This window comes from Notolabrus celidotus, chromosome 15 (assembly GCF_009762535.1).
Source record: "Notolabrus celidotus isolate fNotCel1 chromosome 15, fNotCel1.pri, whole genome shotgun sequence".
NCBI lineage: Eukaryota > Metazoa > Chordata > Actinopteri > Labriformes > Labridae > Notolabrus > Notolabrus celidotus.
Window position 1 is genome coordinate 25,107,736 of NC_048286.1, and position 17,843 is coordinate 25,125,578.

A 17,843-nucleotide genomic window follows, 5' to 3' on the forward strand; every position below is an offset into this window, starting at 1 on the left:
TGTCTGATGTATGTTGGGTGCATCTATTGTTTTTCTGTTTTTATTTATTCTATTTGGAAACATGTCTTTATGTTTTTAATTCCCCATGTAAAGCACATTGAACTTATGTGTAATGAAATGTGGTTTATAAATAAAATTGCTATTGCTATTCCTATAACTCCCCGTGTTTCCTATCTCTCTTTAGCTGTCCTATCAATAAAGGCAAAAAATGCCCAAAAACATTGCAAAAAGAGAGAGTAATAATCAAAACAAGAAGATAAAAATACAATTTAGTGCTAAATGATGGCTACGCCCCTGGTTAAGTTAAGGGATACACATCCAGATGTATCTACAGTAGAAATCAAATGGGTGCGAGGATGGGTCTTGGAGGGGAGGGGTGGGGAGCCACAAAGGGGAGGGGGGGCCGGCAGCCATTGGTAAACGGAAGGATTTGCGTCGCCGGTACCAAAGCCAATCCATGCGCTCGCTGGGACTGAAAGGGGAACGAGCGCGAATGACACAAATGGACCCTGATAAAAAGGGGCGCGTGCTTGGATCGTCACAGAAGAAGGAACAGAGACAGAACTGCACTCGCGCGTGGATTGTGGAGGAACACACACCACCGGTGAGGCTGAATGTACCCGTCCTGTCAGAGATGCAGCTTATGTTTTCACCACTTCACAGCGAATAGAGGTCGGTATGCATGTTTTTGTGGAACTTTTATATAACTTATCTTATGCACACTGTGTTCTGGAGTTTAAATCCTGCCTTTCACCGCGTCACATGTCAAAGTTTCTGCTGTTTTTGCACCGTTTTCATGCAAAGTTCTTCTCCGTGCGAATGTGCTGCTGCTTTATGTCTTTACGCAGCGTAATATTTCACTCTGCAGGTGGCAGGTTTTTTGTTATTTGAGCTTACACGGAGGAGGAAACCTTATCGACGGACAAATATTCCGAGTTGCACTGCGAGGTCTTTTGATTCAGTCCTCTCACGTAGGCTTATTGTCTGTATGTAGGCTGTGAGGCTGTGCTTTTCATCTCTCTGTGGGCATCTCTCTTCCTCCTTTTACAGTCGGCTTGTTCAGTTTTGTCAGCTTGTGTCCACTTTACAACACATAATAATATGATTGTATCTGTTTTGTATTCATCATCTTTAAATTAGTGATTGTCTGTTCTGAGACCCTCCAGACTCCGATTAAAGCCACTAGAGTTTGTCAGCAGAACTAAGACAAGAAGTCATTCCTCTTACATCTGTAGCTAAATAATCTGTAAGCTGAATAGAGGCACACAGACACAGCAGGAGGTGAGGATGCCCTAATATATAGTATTTGCAAACATTTTAGCACTGTTTTCTGTTCACATGACATTGCCACCTGCTCTTGATGACTAAGGATTCTCTCTTCTTACCTTTTACATATGCATTGGATGCAAGCTGCAACCTCCAGTCTCAAAATATGAAGCCCATGCCGAAGTGTTATAAACATAGACTGTAAATAAAAATGGACAGCCAGCCACCAGGGGGCAGTCGCACTGCTGAAAGCCTCACCACCAGCCACCGGAACCTCTCCCTTGGTTATAAACTGTATTTATTCAGCAGCTGCTTCCTGCTGGCTGCAGAAACACCGGAAACCACATAGACACCAATTCAAAAAAGCCGATCTTTACAGCATAAATAAACATGTTTACAGCCTGGTTCAAAAAACGAGTGTAGTCTGGATAGCTCATTTCTCAATCGGCACAACTGTACGGGGGGTGAATTTTTTTCATTATGCATAAGATATTAAGATTACGTGTTTTCCATTATGAGAGGCACAGCTGACTTGACTGAGAGGCAGGAAAATTGTAGCTGTCAGCGAGGAGGCTCAAAGCCCGCCTCTTTACGTCACACTAGCTAGACAGCAGTTAAGTTGACTTCAACATTTCCAATATGGCTACCGCCAACGATTGGCTTCAAAACAGCACTTAAGGAACAGACGGGTGACGTCACAGATACTACGTCCATTATTTATACATTCTATGAATTCAAGTAGTCTCTTGATACCTGTCCTGTTCTGCAAATAACATAGAGAAAGAGATATATAACTGACAATGTAACAGACAGGAAGTAAAACGAGGAAATATATAAGCAATTAAAGATGATACCCACTATAAACCTTGAAAATAAACTGGATGGAAACCCCCCTGAAAAGAGAGTAAAAGAAAAAGTAGTATGAACCAAGCATTGTGAATCACATCACGATTTGGGTGTATAGACCATTTCCTTGAGTGTCCACTTGAAGCTCACTTGAAGCTGGCTCCTTAAGTACCGGAAACCACATAAGCCACACAAATTCAAAATAGCCGATCTTTACAGCAGGAATAAACATGTTTACAGCCTGGTTCAAGTGTAGTTTGGATCGCTCGTTTCTCGATCGGCACACACTCTTTACGGGGGGGTGAAATTTTTGAAACACTGCAGTTTCGAAGATATTGAGATATTAAGGAGGCTCAATGCCCGCCTCTTTACCTTACACAAGCTCGACAGCAGTTAAGTTGACTTCATCATTTCCAATATGGCTACCACCGACGATTGGCTTCAAAACAGCGCTTCAGAAACAGATGGGTGATGTCACGAATACTACGTCCATTATTTATACAGTCTATGTATAGAGCTCACTGTTAATCAAACTGCATGACATCATTTCTAAATTATCCCAATCATTGTAGTCTATATTACATGTTGTGTTTTGTAGAAAGCTTTTTGTTGTATTAGTGCATAATGGAACATATAAAGTATTGATTTAAGTGTCATAGGCGGATTTCTGCTTAATGGTACAAGCAAACAGTTGAGCTTTGATGCTTAATAATTAATCAAACAGGGAGACCTGAGGTGGAGATTTTGAGCTGATGGATGAATGAAGCGTTGCATGTTGAATGGGCGCCTGGGTCTTGTGAGTACAGTTGAACAGAGAGAGAAGACTACATCACAAATTCTCAACAGTTCCTCAAAAGTGTTTGTAAAGGCAATGAAAGCAGTCTGTTTCATTGTCAAACAAAAAACGTTGAACCTTCTGTGTGTCAACTTCTCCAGCAGCAGCATGATGCCTCGTCACACCGCTGTTCTGCATTTTGTTGCTCAAGTGCACTGACAACTGCAGCGTATCTTCCCCTCTCCTCTGCTCTAGTACTAAAACTTTGCTGGGATTTTGAGACTTTGTAGATCCAGCAGACACACTGTAGCTGCTTTTACTTTGTTGCTGGCTTGAACCTCTGCTTTAGTATTACTGAAATATACTCTGACAAACATGGCTGGAATTGGTGCATTCATGGTGATTAATTCTCTGCTTCTTATTTTTTTAGCATTTCCCCTCTTTCTCTCAAAACATTTTTATAGTCTTGCATTAACTTTTCATCGCAAGCAATCTCTTCTATTACACCATCAGCATGTAGAAATATCATCATGTCGCATTCCTACATTTCAGAAGCAGCACACTTCCCTTTGAGCCTGGATTGGAGCTTTCTGTGGTTGGCCTCCGGTCATGTGGTGTGAACTCAGCCTTCCATTGTCAGTCAGTGCTGAAACAACAGACTACATACATCCAGCTTCTTGTTTAAAGAGCTTTGGCTGCCAGACTGATGACTCACTTACTGGCTGCTTGTTGGCTTTACTGGCGATGTGGTCACTATACGGCCTTTACTGTTGCTGGACATTGACGTTTCCCCTTCTATCTGATGAATACATGCCGTGTGTGTGCTAGTTTTTCAGACTGGCGAGTGTTTGTTGTACTGGGAGCTGATTGTTACACAGAAAGCTTTGTGCGCATATGTGTGTGACAGTTGAACGTTTGTGTATGGAATGGTTGGATATTAGCCTAAGCAGGGATTGTAAAGACAGCCATGAGTTTAGAGAAAGGCAGGAAGCAGAATCAAAGTGGGTCTCCAATGTTAGAAGAGCCGGTTCAGTTTTCTGTAGAACTTTGACCCACCAAATCTTTACCTTTTTTATAAATCATTTAAATCCTCCCTCTCTGATTGTCATGTGGACATTTTTTACCTCTAAACTAGAGCTGGGCAATATTGAAAGATTTGTATTGATTTTTCGCATTTTAACAATAGAAACAAAACAATAACAATACTCTACAGTAGAACAACGACCTGATGGTGGCACAAGAGTATGAACCTTCTTGCTTTTGGTGATGATATGACCTTTCCTGTAGTGCCACCATCAGGTCAAACTTTCAGTTAGGTCACACACACACACACAGACAAGTTTTTTACACAGCTAAAACAGCTTACGCTTCATCAGTTCTCCCCATCAATTTAGGAAAAGTCATGAAATATGAAGCAAGTCAACTATTATTTTTTGAATGGGGTCAAATTGACACCAAGGATAATAGGAGGATTAAAGGCAGATTTTTTTTCTCCTGAGTGAAAGTTGAAGAAACCAAAAGGTTTGTTAGCTTGTATCTGGGATTTATTAGTCTAGTAAATGAACCAAATATCTGAACTAGTTTTGAAGTTAATGGCCTTTCTTGTCGGGCGTGTTTTCACTTTGCTACGAGCTGGTAGGTTTTGCGTTTTCTACGGTGTTGCTTCAAATGTCATTAAGCCTGCCTACTTCTTACCCTGCAACATGATTGGCTGTTCCATGCCGACTTCTTCTTCTGTTTAATGTTGGGTGGAAACTAGCGTTTAAGACCCACTAGCACCCCTCCCTTTCCTTTGTTTGGGGGGGTGGGGGGTAATTTCAGGTTTAAATACAGCAACGTTTTATCGTACATTTGTTATATTTATATAGAGAAAAAAATAAGAGTTAGCGTTTTATCGCCCAGCCCCACTCTAAACCATTACAAACATCAAGAGTTATTGATTAATATCCTGAGTTGGACAACCAGTTTTTTTTCACTGTGATGTGTGATCTGTCAAATGTTAATGTAGGCATTGTTTGTCTTTAAGGCTGACAGTCTGCTGACGTCAATTCCCACTCATCCCCCCGCTGTTGGCTCAAGGAGAAGAGCTTAATCTGTGAGTACACGTCTTTTATTATCTCTGTGGGAATATTGTGGTCAGTATCAGTTTTCTCCTGCAACTCTTACTGCTGACTAAGTAGTGAAAAAGGAATTCTTCATCGGTCTCAAGTGGAAGATAAATGTTTTCTCTGGGCTCTTGGGCAATGGGCTGAAAATATTAAACTGAGTGGGAACCTGAGCAGTTAAAGAGAGACTTGTTTCTTTAGATAGACGATACATACATATACGGTGAATTAGTCAAATGTTGATTCAGAAAGCACAATAATAACGGCACATCATCGCTGTGCCAGCATTACAGACCCAAAAGATGATGCTTTGATTATTCTCAAGCAACCACAGCTGTTCACTGTGTAGATAAGCTAATGTTATTCACTACACACTCCAACACAGTTTGCACTGACCCTGAGTCCCCCTAAATTATTCCAGTTCATATCAGAATCTGCAGAGGTTGTTGCCCGGTAAACAAAGCCAAAATAAAACCCTGAATATGTCAGTTTTCAAATAAAATTATGTTTTTTTTTTCAGGGCTGCTTGCCAGATAGACACAACTCTTGTTCATTAGCTAACCAAAATCCTCCAGGCTGAAAGTGTTGACCCATAGTCTACATGCAGAGACTTCTAATGTGCATCAATATATTGAACAAAAAACACTACCTCTCTAAGTGCTACATGATACAGAATGGATCCTCTTTCCGTTTTAGAATCAGTGAGTCAAATCATGTTGATTCAATACGTAACTTTGAGACTGTGACAGATGCAAAGCCATGGAATGCAACAAGTAAGGGATAATGTATGGTTAGCAGGTAGTTATGGGAAATGGAATCCCAAAAGGGTGAGACAAGACCCCAACGCGAAGGGGTCTTGTCTACATGACGTGTGATCAGTTTTCCTCTGGCGTTGCTCATGTTAGTGAAAGTTAATAACTGTAGTCAAAGGGTTGTCCGGGCGTTTTGTACTGCTTTGAAGCCAAAATATCCCGTTCCAGAACGCAGACATCTTGTACATTTTCTGCAGCCAGAGTCTGCGCAGTAGGGAATTTGTGTTTCCACGGTTCCGAGCTCCGCCCTACAGCATACCGTCCTGAGGTCCTATGGAGTTTCTCTCTACGGAAGCTGTCAATCAAAGTAAAACCGGAAGTAAAACCCTGTTTTTTAACCTCTAATAACTAATGAAAAATAAACTTTACAGAAAAAAGAGGCCTTGAACACAAAACAGTCAAATAATAACTACATATCACTACAGCATACAGATGTGAGAAACATTCGTATGATGTGTATTTATTCTTTAAAGTTTGACCGCAGCCCCATTCAAATGAATGGGGGAGACCGAGTTTTTGACCTACACTGTAGCCAGCCACTAGGGGGAGCAGTTTTTGTGGAAGCCTGACTTCCAGCAGAGCGATCGGACGTCCAATTTTTACAGTCTATGGTTTTTACCAATCAGAATTAAGAATCTTACACAACTGGGAGATCAGTGAGAATACTGGGTAATAAATATGGATAACCCTGAGTTACATCTCTATTTTAGGGGTGGGCATTTCAAGCTAAAATACTTGATAACCACTGGTATCTATTCAGCGATTATTCCTAATCGATTTGAGTCCAGCCCCCTGACAGCGGGTTTCAAAGGTTAAGTAGAGACAACAGCGACTAACAAACTTGTTGCGCCGCAAGTGTAAACAGCAAGTAAACACAACACAGGATACCATCCCATTAACGGTCTGTTTGTGTGGCAGTGGGGTTAACCTGCACTGGGACATGGTGCTGCTAGCAGCTGGCACTGGCAGCATTTGTCTCAACCCTCATGTTGGTATTTCTGTGACGCAACAGCGTGGCGTGTATGTTTACATTTACAGCCACGCTCCGTCTCTGTGATTATCTCTGTTTCTGAATCGCACACCACTACACACGTACAGTATTTCAAGCGCCTGTCGCAAATGTCGTCTTCTTCTTTTTCTATTTAATGAAGCTAGCATTCTTCTTCTCCTGTTACTTAATGCGAATAGCAAACAGCTATAAAACGCTCCAAAGTGTACCGTATTACAACCAGGCACCGGTCAACATGATGAAAAATTTTACATTTCAAATGAGAAAATATTCTTTTTAACTCTTCGATTTTTAATAAGTGAACGAATATTTGATCATTTGGAAATCATGTCCCACCCCTACGATGCGAAGGGCTTTGTCCACATGACGTGTGATCAGTTTTCCTCTGGCGTTGCTCATGTTAGTGAAATATTTATGAGGCTGTCTTCAGGCCAATTACCCTAGCCCTGCACCAGCCACCCCAGCTGGTCACTTGTCACTCCAGTGCACAAGGATTATTTATAGTGATGCACTGAAAATTTGGCCACCAGAAATTTTTCGTCTGAAAATGGCCCAAAAGTGCATTTTCGTTTTTTTATCACCAAAACAACACGGCCAAAACAGAATGTTGTGATGACGCAAGCAAAAAACACGGCCAGATGTTTGTTCCACATGATATAAAATCAAAACAAAAAAATGTGTTTGAGTAAGTTCCTTACAATCAATTAATCGATAGTCGATCAATTGTTGACATCCCTAGTACACAGTTATAGCCATAAATGCAATGGTACTAATAATTGGCATAATATTTTATTCAAGTTTTTCGGTTTTTGGCCTTGGTTTCCTCATTTTCGGTTTTTGGTTTCGGACGAGAATTTTCATTTCGGTGCATTCCTAAGTATTTACTTAGTTGTGTACCACCATGTTCTTTAAATGTGTGATAATGACCCAGTGAGAGAGAAAAGCTGTTGGTCTACATTGCTTGTATCCCATCATGCTTTGCACAAGCCTCATATTTTGGTAAAATACCAGAGCACAGTAAAATACCTTCCTGGTACATGGGTTGCACCAATCTATGGGACGCTGCCTACCTTTTTAGATGAAAGAAGAGCGTACACTAATATTTTGGTAGTTGCTGGATCACATTCATTTGTTCACTCAGTATGAAAGGAGCACAGGTCAATGCTGCACACTGATTCATCTCTCTCAGTTCAGTTCATCTGGAGAATTTGCAGCCAAGTTGGAGGTTGCCAACTTGGTGAGAGTCACTGTTGGCCCTCTCTGTGCTCTGAGTCCTGCAGACTCTGCCAGGCCTTCTGTCACCTTCTGACTCCGAGTCATCTGTTATGATTCCCCCCTAAAAGCTTCAATTCATCGAGCTTACATTGAGAATTTTCCGCTGGTTAGAGGATAACAGTCAAAGCGCTGACACAGACTGTACTTCCGTCACAATACGGCAATGCAAGTTAAATAGAGGGATTTGAATATGATGGGGTAATTAGTACATGGGGGTGTGGGTGTTCTGAACATGACAGAGACACTCCCTCTTAATTATTGTCCTTTTTCAGTAACTCTAATCAACAGTGAGTCATCCAGAGTCAGCTCTGTCGTGTGTCCTGGCCCACCATTTATTCCTCATTTATTTCCTTTTCTCTGGAAAGGTTTGAGATGCACAACACTCGCGAATTATGCCTTCATTCACCTTTTCCTCTAATTATTGAAGGGGAAATGGAAGCATTTGCGATAAATGCTGTGTAGCAGTATAGTTGTGTATGCTGATGACACATCCTTAGTATGTGGCAGAGATGTTGTCAATATTTATTTAAAGCAGGTACCAGCAAAAAATGGGATCTTTAATAGAATCTAGATTAATTCAAATCTCCAGGCATGCATAAGCACTGAAAAAGAGAAGACATAATTTACAATGATGTGTTTGTCTGTTTTCCTTTGATAGCATGCACATATGATGTAGAGCTGGGCGATATTATAAATGATGTTATTACAATAAAATATTTAACATCAGTCAATATAATAATAATTAACAAGATAAATATCAAATCATTATTTCATTTAAATTTAAAAGGCAGATATTTGGTCGTGAGTGAAAGTTAAATAAATCAGACAGTTTGTTAGTTTGTATCTGGATTTAGTTTACTGATAAGCTTCTTGAATCCATCATTTTTGACGGTGCTAACATAAAGCAGGTCTTCTGTGTAAGATGATATTTTTGTGAAGTTTTACTTTGTAGATTCTTATTTTTCTCAGGTTGAGATAATTGAATGAAACTGTTTCATTTTATGAGAGTATTGTTTTGAGTTGTGCACTCCACTCCCCTATTACAGTCGCAGTGGACATTAAAGGTATTGGAAATGCACAGCAGAAGTTGTCTCTGTGCTCTTCCTTTACCCACATACTGAAAGGGTATTTAATGGTGTATATTAAGTTAATAGTTAACAGAGTTAAATCAGTGTCAGAGTAACAACTCTGCTTTGAGCTGGTAGGTTTTTAGTTTTCTTCAGTGTCGCTGTCGCTCGTTTCAGCTGTGTTTATATTCTGCTCCAAACTAGAGAGTGACATGGGTTCCATCCCAATCCCGGGCCAGAGTAAAAAAAAAAAATCCTGTCCCGTCCCACTCCCGGTGAAGCGACTCCCATCCCGCTCCCATTCAGAATGACTCCCGCTCCTGTACCGCTCCCATTTTTTTTCCTTCTTTTAGTCTTTGGGCAATACATACCTCAGCAAAGAAAAGTGCATAAAGGCATTACCTTCACAATTCCCATACTGTACCTGAGTTTTGGAAAACTAAATCCCGAGCACTCAATCCTGTGACCTGTGGGATTCCCACAAAAAATGTCAGCCTCTACTCCAAACGTCTTTAAGGCCTGCCCACCCTGCAACTTGGTTGGCTTTTCAATGCCGCCTTCATGTTCGGTCAAATGTTTGCAATTAGCTTTTAAGGCTCATTAGGGCCCCCTCCCTTTCCTGTGGTGGGGATGTGTAATTACAAGTTTATTTATATAGATATTTTATCAAACATTTGTTATTTATATTGAGAAAAAATATATTTTGCACTATAATATAATAAAATACACTACAATTATTGTTATCAAATTATCCCCCAGCCCTAGTATGATGGCACATTACACTAATACCATTAAAGCATCCATAGCCACAATATAGCATACATGCTAATGTCAGATTTTAGAGTCATGTTATTCTTAATAATCATTTGTAATTTAATGTATAATCTGATCTAAAAGATTAACTGAGAAGTAAGGAGTTTTGAAATGGAATATTTTGAGGTCTCTGAGGGAAACGGAGCTAAAAAAAAGGCCTGCTTCTCCTTGATTCTGTAGTGAGAGTGAGAAGAGTTTCTCATGACTTGACCTGGGATGATATTTGCAGTGCCAAAATGCCAAACACATGGTGTGACAGCAGAACAAGACTGGTCTAGAATGGTCTCATGACATGTGGCTCAGGAGAAAGAGGCACTGCCTCTCTCTCTCTCTCTCTCTCTCTCTCTCTCTCTCTCTCTCTCTCTCTCTCTCTCTCTCTCTCTCTCTCTCTCTCTCTCTCTCTCTCTCTCTCTCTCTCTCTCTCTCTCTCTCTCTCTCTCTGCCTCTCTCTCTCTCTCTCTGTCTGTACAGTAGGGCAGTGGGTTCCCTGCATGTGGCCTCCACGCAGTGATGTCATCTTTCAGCTGCCACAAATCAGTGTGTTGTTTCTCTTCCTCCTCTACAAACTCCTCTCAGCCCTCGCTTGTCTCAAAAGTTCAATTCTGCCGGAGTCTGCTTCACTGAATGCAAATACAGCAGCCAAGTTTCTCCTTCAGCTCAGCTGAGATTTTTATAACCTGCGTTTGACAGGCATGTTTTTCAGCCTTGGAGAGAATATAGCTTCGGGTCAATAATTTATAACCACATGAAAGTGTTGCATGGTGTTAAAATGAGTTTTACTTTAATGACTTGAAAGAAGAAATGATTTCTGTTACATCATGAGAATGAAAGGAACATCATGTTTGCAACCTTAGAGAAATATACAGTCGATTTTTGGAACACTTAAGATCTCCTTCGAAAGACCTATTTATGCCTTGTCATTTACTTATGTACACACCCACCTCCAGATATAGATGAACACAAGTTTTAAGTAGTATAGTAACACATTCACATTCACGCAGAGACGCTCAGCTGAGTGACAGGTCTCCACAAGCGTTTTTTTTTCTCCACCGCCGGACTGATTCTGACCCGGTTGCACTCCCAGCTGACACCTTACCGTGTTTAAATGCTTATTTTTCTCAATAAGAATGAGAAAACTGGACACTGAGTCTGAAATATTGATTAGGATTAGGGTTAGGGTAAGGATTAGGGTTATGATTAGGGTTAGGTTTAGGGTTAGGTTTATGATCAGGGTTAGGGTTAGAGTTAGAACCAGAACCAAACTCATGCAAACAGAACCAGAACCAAACTCAAGCAAACAGAACCAGAACCAAACTCAAGCAAACAGAACCGGAACCAAACTCAAGCGAACCAAACCAGAACCAAACTCAAGCAAACAGAACCAGAACTAACTCAAGCAAACAGAACCAGAACCAAACTCAAGCAAACATTATTAATGTCCTCAGTTCAGGTTGGCATTGAAAAAATCAGATGCCTCAGCTTGGATGGGCTGATCCGATTTCTCCTCTCAGTGAGAATTTGCCCCGTCTTTGAGAAGAGCCCTAACCCTAACCCTCTCAGAAGAAGCCACGATACACAGCACCCCCTACATCACTTATATCCTATATACTCACATGTGATTGGCCAAATGGCCGCCATGCTGACCAATCAAAACAAAGTTCTGCTGTGAGAATAGCTGGGGCTGAGCACTGTGAGCTAAGCAGCGAAAGGAAAAAACTGGGAGCCGGCTCTCTCTCAATGCGAGCCGGCTCTTGTGATTCATTATAAAGCATCGGCTCTCAGAGCCGCAGCTTTGTGCTTAATCTGTGTTACAATCATGAGGGGGTCCTTGGACAATTTTCTCACCTGTAAGGGGTCCCTGGCTCCAAAAAGTTTGAGAACCCCTGCTCTAGATCATCAGCTAAAAATGATATGACCTTAGAAACATTTGATACTGTTGTTTTCCGTTAATAGAAACACAGAACAAAGCTGTGCAGTTACAGTAACATATACTGTATGACTCACATCACTAACCTCAGCATTCAGTCATTGATGAATACAGTCTGGTCTCTCTCCTCTCCTGTTACCTGTTTGCATCGGGTAAAATTAACACTTTCAGCAGATCAGTACTTCAGTAAAAGACCGATCACAGCAGCTCAAGACAAAGTAGAAGGATACAAAATGATTACTGAAGGTTTTTATGACAGATGAAATCAAATCAATGATTGAATGTAACTTCTATTCGACCAAATATTACAGCAAATTATTTTTTCAATTTAAAGATGAAGAATGAAGTTCAGCAAAAGTCATATCATTTTTTGTGCAGATGCTATTTGTGAATTGAGACAGGACATGGCTCCAATATGCTTAAAAAAACACTCAGGAGATGAATCGTTCCATAAATAGTCGCAGCACATCATATCATGATCACTTCAAGTTTCAGCTCTCCCTAAGTAGAAAGGAGATTTGGTACATCCTTACTTTACACAGAGGGATGGATGGTTTCTACATTATGTTTGTGTTAATATCATTGATGTAGATTCATGTTCTGTGTTTATTGTTTAGTCCAAGGTGGTCAGTAAATGTTAGGGCGCCTACATGTGATGCAACAACTGATTTGTGAGTAGGACAAACCCACACAAACAGAGTGGGCAGCGGAGATAAGATTAGAAATGTGCGAGACTTCAAATGTATTGCAGCCCTACAGCAAATATTTCTTTTGACAAGAAGTTCATGACATAACTTATTTATACATAATTACACAAAAAAAATGACTTTTAACAGAGTCTGGACGAATCTTGCCTGGTACCACCAGAGCATGTTTCACCCCCAAAGTCCAGTTTGTCTGACTCGTGAGTGAGTCGTACTGTGATCAGGCAGGGTAAGCTTCCTTGGCCCTGGCACAACTGGAAGAGGTGTGTTTGGTATGGTTGCTCATGCACAAGCACGAGGGCGGTGCAGTGAAGCACCTGATTTTTTTAACTTCCACCTGAACACCAAGTTGATGAAACGAAAGTCTAAAGTTTTTTTTAGAGATGCACCACAATGAAAATTCTTGACCGAAACCGAAAACTGAATATGAGGAAACCAAGGCCGAAAACCGAAACACCGAAATAAATTATTATGCAAATTATTAGTAGGGAGACTGGGGATAGTTGTAACACAGGTCAGTTGTAACACTTGCACATGCTCCAATCAGGAACAAGTTAGGAATCACCTGATTCACTCTGCACATGCTCAGTTTAGTTGCAGCTAGTTTGTATAGCAGTTTGAACACGTTGGGTTAAAAGAGCTCAAAGTTATAGACAGAAATGTCAAAAATGTTACAACTGTCCCCGGTCTCCCCTACAATTGCATTTATGTCTCTGACTTTTGTGCTAACCTCACTAAAATCAAGGATCTCAGTGAACATATCAGATAACGAGGGTGCATGCCCCTCATCTGGTTCAGATAGATGAGTCCTTTTTTCTGCGCTCTGTTCTCCTTCTCCTCAGTGTGCGCTTCTCTGTCTCCAAGCGGGTTCTCCGCATCCATCGCGGCCTGGATCATTTCTCGTGCGTGCTGCTTTATTCGCACATCCAAGTAATGATCTTTATAACGTGGATCAAGTACAGTCACAATGAAGTGCAGAGGATCCAAATAGATCTCAGTGAAAAGTGTGCTGACAGACTCTAAGAGTGTACTTTTCATTGTTTTCACTCCCGGGTCCGTCTCAACCTCTTTGCTTAGACGCTTTTTTAGTTTTATTTTTTTTAATTTAACCTTTATTTAACCAGGTGAGTTACTTGAGAACCAATTTTCATTTGCAATAACGATCTGGGCGAGAAGGCAACACAGGTGGTATGACAATAAATAAAAGACAAAACAAAAAACAGAGAGGACATACAGAGAAACCTAGAGATAGAACGATACAATACAAAAATATGACAGCAGTGAACAACTTAAAAGCAATTTAGTACTGGGATTAAAGGAATAACAGATGCAGGCATGTTGGCCCTTATCCAGACAAGCGCATTCTGGCTGCGTTTTTTGCTTGTGTCATTACAACATTCTGTTTCGGCTGTTTTTTTCGATGATAAAAGTCTTCGTCCAACGAAAATTTTCATCCAAAAATGGCCCAAAAGTATATTTTCAGTTGTCGGCCGAAAATTTTCGTTGGACAAATTTTTGGTCCATCTCTAATCACATCTACATGTGACTGCAGGAGCTGGTATCAAACCGCCAACCTTCCGATTGTTAGATGTTGGACTCTACCCACTGAGCCACAGCATAATATAACATAATATATGCATTAAAACAGTAAATCATTATATGAACAGGGCTCTTTCTCTCTCTCTCCCTCTCAGTGCAGTAGGTTGGCATTGACATGCTGTCTCTCAGTGAATGAATGTATTGCTTTAAAAAAATTGAAATTTAATTTGTGGGATCATAGTGTCATGGATCAAGGCTATGTGTGTGTCGTATTACAACAATGACATGACAGTATACCAGAGGTAACTGTTCCCCGGTCTAATCTGGTCTGAAGCAATGTGAGTGCAGGCCAGCAGGAGACTGGGAAGGGGGGACAATTGTGAGTGCACCCTAAGTAAGTGATAAAACGGAAAGGATTCAGTGACTTTTAGTAATATGATGTATATTAAAAGGTTGTAAATTGATTTACGAATGGCATACAGTAAGAACAGTGCTGTTGCTGTAATATGCTCGTGATCCAGCAACAGCCTTCCAGCTGTGATTATTTATATACTTCATCAAATGTCCTTGTCCTGAAAATTACATAAATAACAAACCTACAGGCTCTATGAATTAGTTACATATAGTTTAATGTTTAGCTTGATTCACTTGATAAGGCGTGCATTCAGTTTCTGCTTTATTTTTAGCAACAGTTACAAAATAGTCCTGTAGGGACGCAGTGCTTTTTACAGCTGTAATTTCCATCACGATCAACAATGGAGTGTGTATCCCCCAGGCCATGTTTTTATTTGACTATTGTCTGCACCTGCTACATTATAATAGCTTTGTTTACACAGGGTACATTATAAAAACAAAGAAACAAGTGCAACAAAACCTTCACACCACTGTATCATAACAATACAGCAAACACCTTTTATCACTCCCTGTTCCTGAATTACTGAGATGGTAGATAAATAAACGATACAATCTTCAAATTATTTAAAATAGAAAAGGACCCACTTCAAAATGATTTCAGTGTACAAATGACTTTATAAAACACGGAGAGAAGTCTTTTCTTTGAAGTGTTTCTGTGACTTAGGCTGAGTCATAAGTAAGTTTTAGTTCAGTTCCCAGCAGTCCTCTAGAGTCAGGGATATTGTTTTCAGGTCAGGAGGAGATACTATTACATATCGGATGTGTATCAGAAGAATAACAGAGATCTTGTTTTATTACCTAAGTTTAGATCTGTGTTCGGGAAATGACCTCAAGGCTCTAATTTGAGAAACTGACTTTGTTTGAAAGTAATCTGAAAGTCATGTTCTGCACCCCTGCTGTATAACTGCATAAAAAGATGGACGACATGCCAGCAGTGATTAATGTGATAACACTTACAGCCATGTTAATAATAATAATAATAATAATAATAATAATAATAATAATAATAATAATAATAATAATAAAGTTTATTTATATAGCACCTTTCTAGAAAAGGTGTGCTTCTAATAACAGAATAAAAAGCAACGAGCAAGACATAACAAGAATTACATCAAAGTAGAAAAAATACATAAGCACAGCAGACATAAAAATGGACAGGTCAATCAAATGCTTGTCTAAATAAATGGGTTTTCAACTGCTTTTTAAAAATGACCAGTGTCCACAGCTCTCAGTTCTGGAGTAAGACTGTTCCAAAGTTGTGGAGCAACAACCTCGAAGGCACAGTCACCCTTAGTTTTTAATCTGGTGCGAGGGACAGCCAGCAAACCCTGATTAGAGGACCTCAGAGTCCTGCTGGACTTATATGGCTTCAGCAGTTCTCCTATATATGCTGGAGCCAAATATCCTTTTTTTTTTTTTCTTAAGTTATATTTTTGTAGGCATTTTTTGACTTTTATTGGATAGGACAGCTGAAGAGAGACAGGAAATGAGGGGAGTTGAGAGAGGGGGAAGACATGAACCACCAACTGTGACAACGAGGACCAGAGGCTCTGTATATGGGGTGCATGCTTAAACTGTGCGTGGCAAACCGTGCCCCAGAAATGTAGTGTTAATAAGCAATTTGATGGTTAAAATGAATTGTATCACCATGATTGACAGCTCATTCATCACTGACACAAGAGTCATTGATCTTTCAGTAACTGTGAGTACGCCTCAAACAGACAGACGAAAATGTTACCGGTGTTGACCCGAGGGACGTCAGTCTCTCTGCTCCATCAGCAGATCCCTGAAGCTCAGACTCTGGCTCTAAATGCACAGGATATCATCTTCTTGAAGCCTCTTGGCTTCACGTTTGGATCCCAAGAGGAGGTGGAAACACATCCATCATCCCCATAGAGAAAAAAATGCCTGCACCCTATTCTTTGAATTCATAAAAATGAGTTGTGATGTCACTTCTGTGTTGAATGTGCAGACCTCGAGGTGGAAATAAAGTGGGCATGGTGTTCTTGAGGTTGAATAGATGTGGGGAAACCCAACAGACGCACAGGACCTGCTTTATTTTATTAACACCAGTTTTGTCTTGTGGTAAGTGCGGCTTATTTCTACATTTAGCATTCATAATTGATTTGAATTTGAAGCTTACGTAAAATACAGATTAATTTTCCTTCCGAATCGATCACACCATGGTTAGCACAGTCAATTTACTTGATGGATCATAATAGCTTCTTTGATTTTTGTTCTTAATGGTTCCTTCATTTCACAGTAAATTCAGCCTGTTAATGAAGGACTGCTGTAAAGTTAATTCTTCCCAGCTGTGTTGTACAGACCGCTCATTGTTGATTACAGCCCAGTTGAACGTAATACAAACGCAGCTCCACGCATGGTTTTCTTGAGCCTCCTTTTGTTTTGACGCCACAAAAGCTACCTTTGTGTGGGTGTCCAGTGGTTTTGAAACATATGATGCTCACTGACTCACCCTCCACAGCTCTCCATTGTGTGTGACATAGATGGACTGGTCAGATGGGAACATTTTCTCACTCTTACCAAAAACGCAGCCTTGTCGACTACAAAAGTGCAAACATTGGTTTTCACAGAAGCAATTTGAGTTCCACAAATACAAGAAGAACCTTCCTGTGCAGGTGTCTTTTGGTCTTTAGAGTAACCAAAGGAGACCACAGTATCACAAAACACTGAGAAACTTAAAAACCTAACCATTTGTCATTGATGAATCTGATCATTATGATTTTCAATTTGTTCATTGTGTGGTTAATAAATCGCCATAAAGAAATTTGGTATAAAAAATATCATAAAGGCTACGACAGTGTTTAAAAAGCGTGATAATCAAATTGATAATCAGTTAAACTTTGGAAGTTGATGCAATAAGAAAGCATCACGCTGATCTCTTCTCTGTAGTTTCTTTGTTTTGTTGGCTTAACAAGCAATTAATCACCTTGAGATCTGACGGCACCATTTTTATATCTGACAGCGGCTCAGGGAAATAAAGGCAAGAGGAATTTAAAAATATGTTTAATCTGTGTCACCAGCCCCATCAGAACTTCTAGTTCAAACGCACCGTCTTCTCCTGCATCATTTTTTTTTACAACCCTTCACTTTACATGTGTTCCAAGTGTAAACACTAGAAGTAAAGACTTTGTTGCCCCATCAGCGGTACATGTGTGTGCCCACAACATGTCAGTCATGTGACACACACACGTGATGTTTTCTGTGTGTTTTAAAGTGAAGGGCTGTGTTTAAGTGTTACCATACAGAATAACACAGCCCTTTTTATTT

General features: G+C 40.2%; 1 protein-coding gene across 3 annotated transcripts in view; it reads left to right on the top strand.

Annotated features, from left to right (window-relative positions):
- Window positions 1-424: 424 nt before the first annotated feature.
- The window catches only part of LOC117826614 (cAMP-specific 3',5'-cyclic phosphodiesterase 4B-like), a 74,797-nt gene continuing 57,378 nt past the window's right edge, over window positions 425-17,843 (top strand). Inside the window, exons 1-2 of one of the 3 annotated variants that reach the window (XM_034702797.1) lie at window positions 425-604; window positions 4,914-4,982. The gene's annotated coding sequence lies outside the window, so the exon portion shown is untranslated. Of the gene's footprint in view, window positions 673-4,913; window positions 4,983-17,843 lie in introns of all 3 variants that reach the window. The other 2 variants (XM_034702796.1, XM_034702798.1) reach the window with 2 other exon arrangements.